At 36.2% G+C, this 18,305-nt stretch overlaps 1 pseudogene; it reads left to right on the forward strand.

Annotated features, from left to right (window-relative positions):
- The first annotated feature begins 17,401 nt into the window (after positions 1-17,401).
- LOC118988264 (ferritin light chain-like) lies at positions 17,402-17,888 on the forward strand (annotated as a pseudogene).
- Positions 17,889-18,305: the final 417 nt, after the last annotated feature.

The following is an 18,305-nucleotide window of genomic DNA, read 5'->3' on the forward strand; positions in this document are numbered from 1 at the left end:
AAAATAACACAGCTTTTTTTCTCTCTGGAAAGATATGCTTCACTAAATCAAATGCCTTTGATTTTTGGGTCTTATTCTCATCTGGATTTCTTTGTCACACACCTCAGGGTTCCTCTACTCTATCGCATCAGGCAGTCAAAAAAAAGATAGGGATATGAGAACTTTGGAAAATTAAAAAATTCTAAAAGGAAGAATTCTGTGTTAATCGATTATGTATTTAACACTGATCAAATTATTTTGGAACTCTGAGAAAAACAGGCAGCTACCATATATATTGGCAGTTATGAAACTACCAATTAATTTCTTCCTGTGATTTTTAGTATTAAGAAAGCATTTGTCTTGAAATGATAGACAATCATAATGCTTATTCAAATTAAGAAATAGGACCCTTAATAACTTTATAATTTCTTATTTCTTGAGGAAAACATTTTTTAATAATGAATGTAAAAATAGAGAAAATATAGTTGAGAAAAAAAACAGAAGAAATTAAGATGAAATTTGCACAGCTGTAATCCACAGTCCCATTTTTTCCTCTATTTTGTTATTTCCTGCTGAACTGATATGTAAGGCCCAGTTTGGCAAGCTACTAATTGTTGTCTCCTTTAAGAATCTATAGATGGGCAAAAATTACTCTATGTGGAAATTGAATAACATCATCATGGTCAGTTATGCTTACTAAGGAAGTCAGGTTACGTTCAAATAGAAAAAAAATGGTTAATGGCTTTTCAGAGTTGAATGACCAGATTTTTCCATATTAAAAAAAATCTTACTGAGAATTTTGCCTTGGAAACACTCTAAAGTCTTATAACAGCTGCCTGTAACTACATTATAACATTGTTAATCAAATATAAAACTGTCTGATTATGCTTAAAATGTACCAATTAAGTGCATTCCAGAAATGATACATATCATTCTTTATTTCAAAATCAACCTACCTGACTTCTGATTTTTCAGCTGTGAGTAGCCATTTTACAAAACCAAAAAGTATCATATCCCAAATAGTACTTTAGATTAAAAAAAATGCCTGCTCATTTCAATGCATATGATAAACAGCCAATGCATCTCCATCAAACATTCCAGCATATATAATAATAGATAGGATTCTCAACCCACTTAGTAAAAATACATAGTTACAATATGCTGGGCCTTCTTTCACTTCCTCTGCATGGGGTAGGTTTCACTTAACCAGACACATGATTATTTTAATGTTTTGTCCAATTCATTAGCTGTAATTTCACAGGTCTAAATTTTTGGTTTGGTCTGCAATGTAAATAATATTGTATATCTGCTATTTTGCTATCAGATTATACTTTGTGAATCATTTCTTTAAAAAATCTAGTTATCACAAACTTATATTACGTCATCAGATAATACCAGGTAAATATACTAATAAATCTGTAGGGCATGGTTAAATTACACATATTTTGAAATGTCAAGCTATTTTCCATTTTTTAAAACATGAATGCATCTTCTAAGCCTGTACCATTAATTTTAAAAAAAAGCTTCATTTAGTGTTTCATATTATATTTTAAAATAGTTTTCTTTATTCAGTAGTACAGGTTTAGAGAAATGATAAAACATGTCTCATTTCACTACAATTTTAAGAATACTAGTAAATGTAAAAGTATGCAAGCACTTATAAGATTATAAACATCTACTGTATCTTTTTGCTTTTCATGTTATACCACTTTTTATTTATTTAATTATGTTTATTCATAATTATGCTAAATCATGCACAATGTAAATAGTGTGTTTCATTATGCAAAATGTCTTTGTATTTCACACTGCAGGACAAGGTAAATTTGTATATGAAAAATAAGTGATGAAAACCTGGGTTTCTTATAAAACAATGTAGAAATGATAGTAGTGTGTTATATTTACATTATTCATTACAAAACTATCTGTTTAAGTCATGCATTTATTTACTGTATAAATCTAAATTGTCACATAAAATATTTAAACCAATAAATGATTCCAAAAAGAATGAGTCCACATATTCTTTTGAGAATATTTTTTCATATCATGAATGACAATGACTAAAAGTATGAATGAACATTAAGTGAAAGACTAGGGAACAAATGAATGAATGGAGCATTCTCCATGCATTATTATTATGGCCAATAATGATGATACTTTTGACACAATTATTATGCAGGGCCAGTTTTGAATCATTTTTCTACTATGAAGTGTTACTGTTTAAGTGTGTGACATTTGATATTATGGGAATCTGAGATTAATCCCAGTGTGTCATTTACTAGCTAAGAAACTATCAGAAAATACACCTGTTCCATCTGACAATTGTGCTTCTGGCAGCCTAGATTTCCTCAGGAGGAAAATTCTCGTCTCTCTTGTTAAACCCCAACATGGAGAGACTTAAGACAAGGTGAAGCTCTTTTGGAAGTTACCAGTTTCCCTCTTTTAATGTGTAATTTATCTCATGCTTTCACTTAGAGAAGGTGATAGCTTTACATTTTGAAATGTCTCTTGATAATGGGTTTATGACTAATAAGCCTTTATCTCTCAATACAGAATGACTGAGAGACCAACTTAAAGTTACATTTATGTTGTTAAATTACAAATGAATGGCAAGGAATCTGTTGCATTTAAGTGAATTCTATGCAAACCTCTTTTAACAACATTAGTGATTCAGGTGGCCTCAGTCTCAACAATCTGCATGAAGTAAGTTATTTTAACACACAACTAACTAAGCAAGACCACATCAATTACATCTCCCTCCAGAGGCTATGTTTACAATGTTGGCTGTCTTTAAATTATATCTGAGATTCATTTATGTGGTGCTTCTGTGCAATAAAATAAGTGCTGGTCAGGAGGAAGTAACCGGGAATACGTCCACCAGAACACAGCAGCAGGCAATGCTCCTACCTGTTTATCACATGGGTACTCGGATCTACTGCTTAATCAAAATTTAAGTATATTGTATTATTCTACACATCAGTGTATTATGCTCTTGGCTTTAATATATTAATGCATTTTGGCTAGATGAAGGGTAAAGTCTACTTCCTCAATTATATTACATATGCTACAGGATGTCCTAGTTAAGCTAAAGAGTGAAATTGGATGAATGTGTATTTGTATGAGCTAATTTATATGAAGAAATGGATTCATATGCTAACAAGAAGGAGGAGATATAGGTTGGCTCTAAGGGAACAGATTGATAAAAGTTGGAAAATGAGCCCTGGCTGGTGTGGCTCAGTGGATTGAGCACAGGCTGTGAATGCAAGGGTCGCCGGTTCAGTTCCCTGTCAGGGCACGTGCCTGGGTTGCCGGCCAGGTCCCCAGTGGGGACCACATGAGAAGCAACCACACATTGATGTTTCTCTCTCTCTTTCTCCCTCCCTTCCCCTCTCTCTAAAAAATAAATAATCTTTTTTAAAATTTTTTTAAAAGTTGGAAAATGAGAAAACAATATGGTATCTGGTCCCCAGCCTGACCCCGGAAAATAGAGACAAGCTTTTGTAGGAAGAAATTTAAAAAATTCAAAGCTAAAGGAGCTGTTCTGCTAGGCCCAGGTGATACCTGGGCCACAGAGAATGCTGCTTCTCAGTGCAGATGATAAATTTGTCATCTTACCTATCAAGGTCTGCTTAAACTTTAGAGAGAGGATTAAATTTAAAATGTCACTGAGTTTGTCAAGTTGAGGTCACATCAAATAAATCTTGTGGCATAATTCAATATAACACATAATGTGTTTGCTATCACCAAATCCTGAAGTGCATGCTTCAGAAACTTCATCCTCACCAAAAGCATCTTGGTTCTTGCCCTAATGGATATTACATGTGCAATTATCTCTTATTTAGACACACACTTCACAATCACTGGTCTCAGTGGAATACTTGTGTGTAATCTTTTCCTTGTTCATAAAGAAAGAATTTTTCATGGACTCGAATCAATTCAATTTGGAAAATTGTTTTGAGTTTGGAGCTTAACAGAAAACCTACTTTAGATTTAAACCTACCTTAGTAGATTTAAAACCTACTTTAGATTTAAACCTACTTTAAAACCTACTATATATATATATATATATATATATATATATATTCTTTAAATTTTCAGAACACTTGCCCCTTGCCCTGACCTACCCAGAGAACATTTATTTACTCCTTAGAATGGCCAGCCACTCTTATCTCTTCTTTTGTGAAATTTCTCCTATTTCTTCCCCAGAACCCTTTACCACCACTACTGGAAGAAAGTTATGCCAGCCTTAGGAAACTCACAGAGAATAGAATCATTATTCATTAATAATCAATCATTAAAAAGCAAGTTCTCTCTTTTTAGATGGGTATATAAGCAAGTGTACTCGACTCAATAGCTTTTTATATTTTAAGGTAACAAAGCCATATTTGCCTATGAAACTAAGAATTCAGGCTTCAGGTGTGGTGAACACAAACTATAGTGTCTGTGATTCCATGCTCCTGTGTCTCTTGTTTTGGTCCTCACTCTGGCTTCCCTCATGGACACAGAATGGCTTCAGTAGTACTATTGTTCAGTCACTGAAGAAGTTCCTCTGCTTTTTAAAGATAATGTTCTGTGTAAATGTAAAGCCTGAAATAAATCTCAAGCAATGTGTTTGACCTGAGGAGTGCTGTGCTCTTACTGTGCTTTAAACCCACCGTGGTTTAAAGAGAGAGCACCACTGTTGGTGGGATTGCAGACTGGTATAACCATTATGGAAAACAGTATGGAATTTTCTCAGAAAACTAAAATTGGACCTGCCTTTTGACCCAGGAATTCCACTGCTAGGATTGTATCCTAAGAACCCTAAAACACCAATCCCAAAGAACCTATGCACCCCAATGTTCATAGCAGCACAATTTACAATAGCCAAGAGTTGGAAGCAACCTAGGTGCCCGTCAGTAAATGAATGGATCAAAAAACTGTGGTACATATGCACAATGGAATTTTATGCTGCAGAAAGAAAGAAGGAGCTCCTACCTTTTGCAACATCATGGATGGAACTGGAAAGCATTATGCTGAGTGAAATAAGCCAGGTGTTGAAGGACAAATACCATATGATCTCACCTTTAACAGGAAGCTAAACAACAAAAGAAACAAGCAAGCAAAATATAACCAAACACACTGAAATAGAGAACAGGCTGACAGTGACCAGGGGGGAGAGGGGAGGGAATTTCAGGGGAAATAGGGGAGGGATTTAGAGGAACCTATATAAAGGATACATGGACAACAACTGAGAAGGGTGAAAATGGGAGGGAGAGGGGAGCACGGAGGGTGGGATAGGATGGGAGTAATACACAGAAAACTGTACTTGGAAAATAATTAAATTAAAAAATTGGAAAAAGAAAATAAAAAATTAATATCAAAAAAAAGTTCTCTTCAAACAAAACAAAAAAAGAGAGAGAGCAAATTATACTGTTAACTTATGGCAATAAGGCATATCTACACAGCTTTTGACTGGCTATTATCTAATGGAGAAGGGATGGAGTGGATTCAAGGAGGTCACCATAGTGATGCAAAATGTTTCAGGATTATTTAATCTCCTCATGGACCTCCTAGAATATGCAACCTATTTTACACGCATGTGGTTGCAGTGCAGCCAATTAAATGTACATACAGCCCCTGGCTTACAATGGTATGACTTAATGATTTTCAACCTTACAATGGAGTGAAAGTTATGCACTCAGTAGAAATCATGCTTTGAATTTTGAATTTGATCTTTTCCCAGGCTAGTGATGTGTCGTAAGATAGTCTCTTGTGATGTTGGGTAGTGGCAGGGAGATGCTTTTGCCCAACTGTAGGCTAATGTAAGTGATTTGAGCATGTTTAAGCTCACCTAGGTGAAACTATAATGTTTGGTATGTTAGGTGTATTAAATGCATTTTTGATATTTTTTATTTACAGTAGGTTCATTGAGACATAACCCCATCGTGAGTCCAGAAGCATCTGTGTTAAAGATATTTGCATTTGCATTTTCAAAGTAAGAATCAACTGCAATGATGAAATGTTGCAGATAGGCTGAAATTTTAGGATGAAGGATAGTTTCTGATGTCCTTTAAATCACAACATGTCAGGAGCCTTCTGTGCATGCGTGAAGTCAGCTCTCTGAACAGACAAAACATAAGGTGAGGTTTAATATCACTGCGAATCATACCTCTTTTTAATTACTGACTGAATTGATGTTAGGGACTTCGGGACAGAATTTACCATGTGAAGAAATACTAAACTCTTAATTTAAACAGTCTTTTTTAAAGGTTCTCTCTCTTTCCTCCTTTTGCCCCTCATCTTGCACCTGGGGGGAGTCCTGCATGTTCCCTCTGGAAGGAAGTTTATGTTCAAAGGGATTCTGAGTTTGTGGTATCTCAGCTGTCCCCATATGGCTGGAAGGCTGATTTTTCTTCTCAGGATCACAAGTGAAGCACTTCATTATCAAGATACCTCATTAAGAAAATGTAACTTTGAGCATATTAGTGCTAATGTGAGAGCGTGGGAAATGATTTAAATACCTGCTAGTGACTAACACTTTGAAATGTAGAAAAAGCGCTTTAGCCAGTTCAGTGGATAAGAAATCTTTCCGTTCTTTCTGGATATGTGCAGTTAATCAAGACTCATAGGCAGGAAGGAGTTAAATGGCCACCTAAGCCATCCCCCTCACCCCAAGACCAGTTGATTCAAACCGGATGCACATGAACCACAGTGCTCCCCTTCCCCCGCAAGCAGGTCTCCAGCAGAAGCAACAAATCATCCCAAGCTCACTAGCCCATTCTTGAACATCCTTATACTCAGGAGGGATTTCTTAGGAGTGTAATTTTTTTCATCTAAGTAAATTCTCTTTAAAAGATTCCCAGGTGTAGCAGGGCTATTGCCATTTGTAAATCCAGAATATGATTTAGGTCCCATTTTATATTCTTTATTTTGCTTAGTTCTCATAGCAACCTTACCAAGTGAGCATTATTATCTGTCATTTAAAAAACAATAGAGGATGAGCAACATTTCCAAAATTGTCTAATAAAGTTTGGAGCAAACCACCAAATGCAGTGCTCCTCCCTGTATTTCTGCAAACACCTTCAGAGGGATATTGCCTTTCTTTTTAACACTTTTCTTCAACTTAAAATTAGCTCTAATTTTCTTCATCTTATATTACAAAGCCTACATTCCAACACTTGAGTGACATGTATTAATTTTTATTGTGTTCCTCCAGGTTCTTCATATTCATTCATTTATCAAATATTTACTGAGTATAAGCTTTGTGCCTGGAACTGTACTGGGTTTTGTGACCATCATGAATAAACAAAATAGACATTTTTCATCCAGTTGTGGAGCTAAATAACTTGTGGGGGAGATAAAAATTAATCAGAATTGGACAATAATGTGTAATTACAAATTGTGAATAATGAGAAGTGAAAAACTTCTCATTATAAAGTACTGTGGTAGCATACAATAGGGATGAAGCAACAAATCACTTGGGAAGTAACTTTTGAACTGAAATATGAAAAGGGAGTAGAAATTCTACAAAAAATTTCAGGGAAAGACTTCTATTTCAATCACTGTAACAGAAGAGAAAAAAACTGAAAATATTCTTCTAAAAAGACCTAGAAGTGAAGGATAAAATAGGTAGCTTAATGAAAAAAATAGGATGAACTGGAATCCAAAAGTAAACAGAGCATGTGAACAGACATTACTTCAGCCCTATGTTGGTGTGGGGACAGGAAGAAAGAAGGTGATTAAGCTAAGAGGGTCTCCTTAAACAAGGTAGTTTAACACCCAACTGGCCTGGGAGGAGAGGCCACAGAGAACTGGATCTCTCACGATAAAGCCACAGCTCACATGGGATTGCACTGTTCTAAAATGGGGGACTAGCAAACACACACACACACACCCTCTGCTCAAAGATTGCATGGAAGAAGTTCTGTCTCAGTGCTGCTCAGGTGATCCAAAAATAATAGCTTCTCCTAAAAACTGATAACCATAGTTTTTATAATTTTAAAAACTGTGTTACTATTAAAAGTTTCCTATACTTCTCCACAGGTGAGATTCCTTGTGTGTCTGTCAAAAACAATGCAAAACATCTGGACTTGTGGAAAACTCAATTCTTCTTGCTGACACAGTGAAGAGTTACAGATCAGCAAGTTAAGTAATATGCAAGCAGAATTTATCAGTACGTTCTCAAGGAAGAGAAGGTGGTGAAAGAGGCTTCATGCCCCTTGTCCTGAGGACTTACACAATTTGTGGGGCGAGGTTAGGGTTAGTATGACATTAGAGAATGGGAGTTACACATTGACTGGCAGGTAACAGTGGTGCGGACCATACCTGTTTTCTTGATGGATGATTTGACCACCCAAATAGGCATGTATAGGCGTCTGTTCCCCGGGTCCTTATCTTCAACTCTAGGCAACATCTGGTCATCTGTTGTGAAACAGCTACATGACCAGAGGCAGTTAGGCAAAATTATTTTTATCTGCTTTTCTGTTAAGGACAATAGGCTCCCTCCTACCCTTTCTCCTCCTTTTTTCATTTTCTAACTTTTACGTAACAGACTGACACTCCTTTAATCCAGAATAAATGAATACTTTTAGGGAAAGCACTCCTGAATATTAGCTCACAATCTAAATCTTAAAGCATAGATGCAGAGGGAAACTGCCACCAGGAAAACAGACAATTCTAGGTGAAGGGAGGAAATCATGGAGAGAAGAAAGTTAATTGATTTTAGTAAATATAATAGAACCATCTCCATGATGAGCAAAACTTAAAACCATCCCTGGCTGGTATGACTCAGTGAATTGAGTACCTGCCTGCAGACCAAAGGGTTGCTGGTTCAATTCTCAGTCAAAGCACATGCCTGGGTTGTGGGCCAGGTCCCCAGTAGGGGACACTCTTAAAGTGACCACACATTGATGTTTCTCTCCCTCTATTTCTCCCTCCCTTCCCCTCTCTCTAGCAATCAATCAATAAATAATTTAAAAACAATCTGAGGAAAAGTACAGTTTTCCTACAATGGAATAACATATAGATAAATAGCATGTTTCTGCCCTGGCTGGTGTAGCTCAGTGGATTGAGCATGGGATGTGAACCAAGGTATCGTGGTTCGATTCTCAGTCAGGGCACATGCCTGGGTTGCAGGCCAGGGTTGTGTCTCCCAGCAGGGGACACACAAGAGGCAACCATACATTAATATTTCTCTCCCTCTCTCCTTCCCTTCTCCTCTAAAGATAAATAAATAAAAATCTTTAAAAAATAGCACGTTTCTACTGGCATTGTTTGCAGATGACATGATAGTGTACATGGAAAATCCTATAGCCTCTACCAAAAAACTGCTCGAACTAATAAGTGAATTTGGCAAAACAGCAGGATACAAAGGCATTTTTGTATACCAACAATGAATCAGCAGAAGCAGAAATCAAGAAAAAAATCCCATTCAATATAGCTAAAACAAAAATAAAATATCTGGGAATAAACCTAACCAAGGAGGTAAAAGACCTGTATGCAGAAAACTACACAACACTGAAGAAAGAAATCAAGGAAGACACAAACTAATGGAAACATATACTGTGTTCATGGATTGGAAGAATTAACATCATCAAAATGTCCATACTACCCAAAGCAATTTGCAGATTCAATGCAATACCTATTCAAGTACCAATGGCATATTTCACAGACATAGAACAAACACTTCAAAATTTATATGGAACTATAAACAACCCCGAATAGCAGCTGCAATGTTGAGAAAGAACAAAGTAGGAGGGATCACAATACCTGATATCAAACTGTATTACAAGGCCACTGTAATCAAAACAGCCTGGTACTGGCATAAAAACAGGCACATAGACTAATGGAACAGAACAGAGAACTCAGAAATAAACCCAATTCTCTATAGTCAATTAATATTCGGCAAAAGGGGCAGTAACATAAAATGGGGTAAAGATAGACTCTTCAACAAATGGTGTTGGGAGAACTGGACAGCTACATGCAAAAAAATGAAACTCAAGCACCAACTTACACCATACACCAAAATAAATTCAAGGTGGACAAAAGACTTAAATATAAGCCGTGACACCATTAAAGTCCTAGAGGAGAACATTGGTAGGAAAATCTCAGATATTTCACGCAGCAACATTTTTACTGATATGTCCCCTAGAGCAAGGACTATAAAGGAAAGAATAAACAAATGGGATCTCATCAAAATAAAAAGCTTCTGTGCAGCTAAAGAAAACAGCATTAAAATAAAAAGACAACCAACTGTATGGGAAAACATATTTGCCAATGATACCTCAGACAAAGGTTTAATCTCCAAAATATACAAAGAACTCACACGACTTCACTCTAAGAAGACAACTAACCCAATTAAAAAATGGGGAAAGGACTTGAACAGACACTTCTGCAAGGAGGACATACAGAGGATCCAGAGACACATGAAAATATGCTCAATATCGCTAGCTATCAGAGAGATGCAAATTAAGACCACAATGAGATACCACTTTACACCAGTGAGAATGGCTATCATCAACAAAGCAATAAACAACAAATGTTGGAGACGGTGTGGGGGAAAAGGGAACTGGTCCACTGTTGGTGGGATTTCAGACTGGTACAACCATTATGGAAAACAGTATGGAATTTTCTCAGAAAACTAACATTGGACCTGCCTTTTGACCCAGCAATTCCACTGCTAGGATTGTATCCTAAGAACCGTGAAACACCAATCCCAAAGAACCTATGCACCCCAATGTTCATAGCAGCACAATTTACAATAGCCAAGAGTTGGAAGCAAACTAGGGCCCATCAGTAAATGACTGGATCAAAAAACTATGGTATATATACAGAATGGAATTCTATGCAGCAGAAAGAAAGGAGCTCCTACCTTTTGCAACATCATGGATGGAACTGGAAAGCATTATGCTGAGTGAAATAAGCCAGGTGTTGAAGGACAAATACCATATGATCTCACCTTTAACAGGAAGCTAAACAACAAAAGAAACAAGCAAGCAAAATATAACCAAACACACTGAAATAGAGAACAGGCTGACAGTGACCAGGGGGGAGAGGGGAGGGGATTTCAGGGGAAATAAGGGAGGGATTTAGAGGAACCTATATAAAGGATACATGGACAACAACTGAGAAGGGTGGAAATGGGAGGGAGGGGGAGAGCATAGGGGGTGGAATGGGATGGGAGTAATAGACAGAATACTGTACTTAAAAATAATTAAATAAATTTTTAAAAAAACCAAAAAACAAAGGCCAGAAAGCAGTTGGCATATTTTAATACACTGAGAGAAAAAGAATGCAACTTTGGAATTAAAAACTTAGGAAAGAATAAAGAAATTTTTACATAAAGATGAACTCCTCAAAAGATCTATTTAAGAATATACTTGTGGAAGAAATGAAAGGATCTCAGAAAGACTTTCTGAGATGTAAGCATTATAAGAAGCAAAGACATCAAAACAAGTTGGTAAATTTACATAGTCAAAAAAGCATTGACTATGTAAATAGGTAATAACCATAATGCTAATTTAAAAGTATTTAAATGAAAAAAAAGAAACTAGACCACTAATTTACATCATATACCAGGATAAACTCAATATGCATAAAAGACTTAAGTATAACTTGTGACACCATTAAAGTCCCAGAGGAAAACATAGGCAGGAAAATCTTAGATATCCCACACAGCAATATTTTCAACAATGTATCTCCTAGGGCAAGGGAGATAAAGGGAAAAATAAACAAATGGGACTATAACATATTAAAAATCTAATGTATAGCTAAAGAAAACATCATCAAAATGAAAGAGGATTCAATTGTATGGAAAAACGTTTTTGCCAATGATACCTTGGCCAAGGGTTTGATCTCCAAAATATGTAAAAAACCCATATGACTCAACACTAGGAAGACAAATAACCCAATTAAATATTGGAAAAGAACCTGAACAGATACTTCTCCAAAGAGGACATAGAGAGAGCCCAGAGACATAAGAGAGGATGATCAACATCACTAGTCATCAGGGAGTTGCAGATTAAAACCACAATGAGATACCACTTCACACTTGTCAGAAATGCCATCATTAACAAGTCAACAAACAAGAAGTGCTGGTGAAGATATAGAGAAAAGGGAACCCTAGTACAATGTTGGTGGGAATGAAGACTGGTGCAGCCAATTGGGAAAATAGTATGGAATTTTCTCAAAAAACTAAAAATGGAACTGCCTTTGACTGACCCAATGATATCATTGCTGGCATCATACTCTAAGAATCCTGAAATATCATTTCGATGAACCTATGTACCAAAATGTTCATAGTAGCACAATTTACAATAGACAAGTTCTAGGAACAGCCTAAGTACCCATAGTAAATGGGTAGATCAAGAAACTGTGATACATTTACACAATGGAATACTATGCAGCAGAAAGAAAAAACTCCTACCTTTTGTGGGACAGCATGGATGGAACTGGAGAGCATTATGCTAAGTGAAATAATCCAGGCAGTAAAAGACAAATACCATATGATCTCACCTATAAGAGGAACTTAATGAATAAAGCAAACCAATGATCAAAAGTAGAAGTAGAGGCATGGAAATAAGGAACAGACTGACAGTCAGCAGGGGTAGGGGAGAGAGGGATAAGGGTGGGAAGAAAGAAATGGAAGTAGTCAAGGAACATGTATGAATGACCCATGGACATGGACAACAGCGTGGGGACTGAGTTGGGAGCAGGGGGTAGGCAGATTAGAGGAGAGCAAAAGCGGAAAAATCGGGACAACTATAATAGAACAACAATGAAATGTTTAAATTAAAAAATATCAATTAAAATGTAAACAAGTGAAGAAATGAAAAATCCATGTAAAATTTTCAATAAAAAATTAAGGTGAAGTACATAAAATGTAATGATATGTACAGTGGGAATAAATGACCAAAGGTAAGTACTTCAAGGTCTTACATTGTTTTAGAGGATGGTATAAGTTTTGATTATACCATCATTAGACTTTGTACAACAGTTATTGTTATCAGAGAAAATAACGTTCCATTGGGGTTTTGGAAAGAGCAGGCTTTCTTTCAAACTATCCAATCTTTTCCCCAGACTTTCCCAGGCTGGTCTCCTCCCTCTCGTATAGTTGCCATTTTGGCTTCTACTTTGCATGCACTTAGTAAGAGGAAGTCCCACTTATTTTCACCCTCCCCACCCCATCCCACTGCCTTTAGTCACGTGGACTCCCCGGAGTAACCGAAAAGCCATCCTTCCTGCCTAGTTGGATGTTTTGCTCTGTTTGGCCGAACATGTTGGTTATTCCCCAGGGTGGCTATAAAGCTGTTTTTTCCTACTTAATTAGGCTTAATCAGATATCTGGTTCTGTTCACACCCTCCTGTTTTGTTACTATCTACTAACTCTCTACTCTAACATCATGTCTGTTAAAATTAAGAGTAAGCTCAACAAAACAGACATAAGTTGTAAAACTGCCAAACACAGCAAGAGAAAAAAAGAGGGGAGGGGACTAAAGAAATCTTAATCAATACAAAGAAATAGAAAAAGAGAATGAAAAAGTGTTACAAGATTAGTGTGCCCAGCACTTCAAAAGAAAGACCAATATTTAATACATCTGAGTGTGAAGTAAGTAAAGGTATATTGATCAAGAAGGCCCAGCTTGAAAAGATGGGGTTGACTTATGCTTCTGCAAATCCATCTTCAGAGAACCTAAAATAAAGAACTCATACAACTTAACACTAACCCCTCCCTGCACAAACAACCCAATTAAAAAATGGGCAGAGGACCTGAATAGACATTGTTTTCAAAGATAACATACAGATACCAATAGATATATGAAAAGATGCTCAATGTCACTAATTATCAGAGAAATGCAAATTAAAACCAAAATGAAATCTGTCACGTCAGAATGACATGTCAGAATGGCTATTATCAATAATCAACAAACAAATGGTTTTGTGGAGAAAAGGGAACCTTCATGCATTATTGGTGGGGATATAGATTGCTATAGTCACTACAGAAAATAGTATGGGGGTTCCTCAAAAAATTATAAATAGAACTACCTTATGACCCAGCAATTCCACTTCTGGGGATTTATTCCCCAAATTCAAAACACGAATTCAAAGAGATGTATGCAGCACGATGTTTACTGCAGCATTGTTTACCATAGCCAAGATACTGAAGCCACCTAGGTGTGCATTGATAGACTGGATAAAGAAGATGTGGTACATACCAAGGTCTGTCTGGAAAAAGTCCAACCATTGTTAATATAATGAGAACAGTTGCACGCTATCAGTGCAACCTGGCAGCTAAGGAGAGTGGACTGGAATAAGCATGTGTGAACTATGAGGACGTCATTGTACTAGTCAGCGGGGACAGTAGATGCCATTGAGTGAGTGTGTGTACTTCGTGGCTATCACATTCAAAATGACTTGAGCCAATAGAGCAACAAATCTGCATCAGATTTTGTGTTAGGCTTGAACATTCCTCTGCAGTGTGATTTAGAAGGCCACAGCTATGGGCAACTGGTGATTGGTAGCTTCATCACAGAAACACATCTGCTCATGCATCATGTCTTATACAGAATTTTTGGAGAAACATCAAACCACCCAGGTGACTCAGCGCCCCCTACAGCCTAGATTTGGCATCCTGTGACTTCTGGCTTTTCCCAAACTAAAATCACCTTTGAAAGGGAAGAGATTTCAGACCATCATTGGGATTCAGGAAAATATGACAGGGTAGCTGATGGCAATTGGGAGAACTGTGTGAGGTCCCAAGGTGCCTACTTTGAAAGGGACTGAGGCATCATTGCCCTGTGTACAATGTTTCTTCTGTCTTGTATCTTCAATAAATGTCTCTATTTTTCATATCACATGACTGGATACTTTCTGGCCATAAAAAGGAATGTCTTACTGTTTGTGATAACATGGATGGACCTAGAAAATATTATGCCTATTGAAATAAGTCAGAGAATGACAAATACTATATTTTACTTACATGTGAAATCTACAAAACAAAATAAACAAAACAGAAACAGACTCACAGACAGAAAACAAAATTATGGTTGCCAGATGGAACTGTCGTTAGGGTGCTGGGTGAAAAAGGTGAAGGGATTAAGAAGTACAAATTAGCAGTTAAAAAATAGTCACTAGCAAGTAAAGTACAACACAAGGAATATAGACAATAATAATACACCATATATTTTGGACTATAAGATGCACTCCTCTCATTTGGGAGGAATTATGGTTGTTAATGCTGCTGTTGAGTTCTATTTACATTTACATCAGTGAAATGTTACTTTATTTATGTTATTAAATACTTTACCACATTTTTTTTGCTTCAAAAGTTGTTTTCCTGTTTTCATCCTCTAAAACCTAGGTGCATCTTATGGTCCGAAAAATATGGTAATAACTATGTATGATGTCAGATGGTTACTAAACCTATGGGCAGGATCACTTTGTCAACTATACAGGGTGGGGAAAAAGTAGGTTTACAGTTTCTCCTATAGAAAATAACACAATAATAAATAATAATACAAGAATAAACAGTTTTGTGTACTCACAACTCTAAACCTACTTTTGCCCCACCCTATACAAATAGCTAAATACTATGCTGTACACTTGAAACTAATACAAAATAATAATGAATGTTAACTGTAAATAAAAAATAAAAGGAAAACTATATCATTAAAAAATAATACATTTATTGGGTAACATTAAAATAATAGAAATGAAACATATAAATAACCAAAGTAGTAGAGCAACAATATAGTAAAATAAAAAGTAGTCACTTAAAGCAAAACAATAAAGAAAAAGAAACAGAAAATGCTGGGCAAAAGAAAACACAAAATGTTAGAAATAAATCCAAATATACCTGTAAGTATAATAAAGAAAAATAAATTTAAATGTCAAGTTCAAAGAACAGACTGTCAGATTGTGGGAAAAAGTTCATCTATAGGTTATTTATACAAAATATGCTTATAGCATATAAATATGGAATTATGGAAATAAAAGGGTAGAAAAATATACTGAATAAATGCTACACCAAAAACTTGACTATATTCATATTTTGGAAAATAGATATTAAGGAAAAAATCATTACTACATGTTGAGAAAGTTTTTGCATATGTTAAAATGTTCAGTTTACTAAAGATAGAAAAATTATAATCTTGTACTCTGTAAAAATTGTTATATATTAAGGATACCTGCAATTATATAATTAAATATCTATATCTGTCTGCCAATTATATCTTTATATAATTGACATATTATATATATATATGTATATATACATATATATATTCCAATTAAATTGGCAGGACTCAGAGATAAAATAGAAAATTCAGCAATTGTAGTAATTGATATTTTGAGACATTCCACTCAATAATTGATGAATTGAGCTGATAAAAGATCCACAGATCCCTAAGGATGTGGAATAGTTGAACAACACATATAACAACAAGTTTAGAACACTTAACCTCATTGCTGCAGAATACTTTTCAAGTATCCAAAAAAGGTTTGAAATGATAATACACTGGGCCATATGATACATCTGAAGATATTTCAAAGGATTACCTTCTCTCTGTTTTAAATATTATTTAAGTTCCCTTAAGGTTTGCCCCTTTTACCCATAAATCATTAAATTTTATGATTTCAAAACTGTAAAGCTTTTTGAGTGATCCTTATAACATTCATGTAAAAAATTTAAACCCCTAGGCTTACATTATCACCAACATACATTGCAGTTGCTTTAAGTATTTAAATGTAAAAGGCAAAAATATAAAAGTTTTAGAGAAAAACTGAGAAGAAATTCTTTATGATCTTGGGTCAGGAAAGAATTTCTTTTTCTTTACTTTTTTTTTTGAAGTTTCTTCTTCAGGTATCTGCAGATCACCTTGAGGTCTTATTGCGATTGGGTGGGGTGGGGATTAGAGTCTGCATTTCTTTTTTTTTTAATTTTTCAACTGAGTTTATATTTTAAGTTTATATTTTATTGATTTTTTTTAAAGAGAGAAAGGATGTGGGTGGTGGGAGGAAGGTGATAAAGAGTGAGAGAGAAAGAAAAAGATTGACTGTTTGCCTCCTGCATGCAGTTTGACCAGGGTTTGAACTCAAAACCTTCTGGTGCATGGGGATGGCACTCTAACCAACTAAGCCACCTGGCCAGGGCAGAAGGATTTTTTTTAGTAAGACAAAAAGTAAGTCATAAAGGAAAATGCTAGTGCATTTATTTACATGAAATTCTGTTCATTTTAAGAACCACAGAAGGCATTGTCAATGATTCCCCAGATCTTGCTTCAGTAATGTTTGGATAGAACAGACTCAGGGACTCTCCCCCTTTTTTAGCTCCTGACTACCTTCCAACCTTTTTTCACCACCTTCAGAACCATCTCAGCCATCCTTGGCTTCAGACACCAGAAAACACACTTTTTTTTTTAGCTTAATTCTTTATTGTCAAGCACTCATGAGCTTCCAATTTCGTTAGAATTATTCCACCCTGGTGGAGGCCACTGTCAGTCACCTGGGTCAACCTCCATATGCAGGCCTCCTACACCTATCTTTTTCTGGGCTTTTATTTCCACCAATGATGTGGTTCTACAGGGCATGGGTCTCTTCTTCAGAGAGTGGGCCAAGGAGAAGTGTGAGGGTGCTGAGCATCTCTTACAGATGCAAGATCAGCTCAGTAGCCATGCTCTCCTCCAAGACATGGAGAAGCCTTCCCAAGATGAGTGGGATGAAAGTCAGGATGATAGGGAGGCCACCACGGTCATGGAGAAGAGCCTGACCCAGGCCCTTTTGGATCTGCATGCCTGGGTTCTACTGGCATAAGCCCTCATCCCTGTGACTTCCTGGAGAACCACTTCCCAGATGAGAAGGTAAAAATCATCAACAAGATGTGCAACCACCTGACTAACCTCAGGCTGGCAGGCCCCCAGGCTGGGTTGGGCTAAGGTTCTTTCAGAAGGTTCAACCTCAAGCATGGCTTGGAGACCAGAGACCATCCAGGGGCTTCTCTGCATTTCCTTGCTGTCTGATGTCTTCCTGAGTCTCTCCCTGTAACCAGTAGAAAGCCTTTGAATTACTCTGGATCCTCCTCCCATACCTTGGACCAAATGGAAACAATAAAGCTTTATTCAGAAAAAGAAAAATATCCCACACAGAAAGTGGAAAAGCAAGCTCAAACTGGAAGAACGTATTCCCATCACATATAATCTATAAAGCATGTATATCTAGAATATATTAAATAATTTCTACAAATAAGTGAGGAAATAGCAAAGTACTTAACAGGTTAATGAGCAAAAGGAAAATAAATTTCACAGAAGAGGGTTCAAATGAACCAAGTACAGAAAGACAAGACCAAAACAACC

This window comes from Sturnira hondurensis, unplaced genomic scaffold (genome assembly GCF_014824575.4).
Source record: "Sturnira hondurensis isolate 20B ecotype Veracruz unplaced genomic scaffold, ASM1482457v3 Scaffold0006213, whole genome shotgun sequence".
NCBI classification, from domain to species: Eukaryota; Metazoa; Chordata; class Mammalia; order Chiroptera; family Phyllostomidae; genus Sturnira; species Sturnira hondurensis.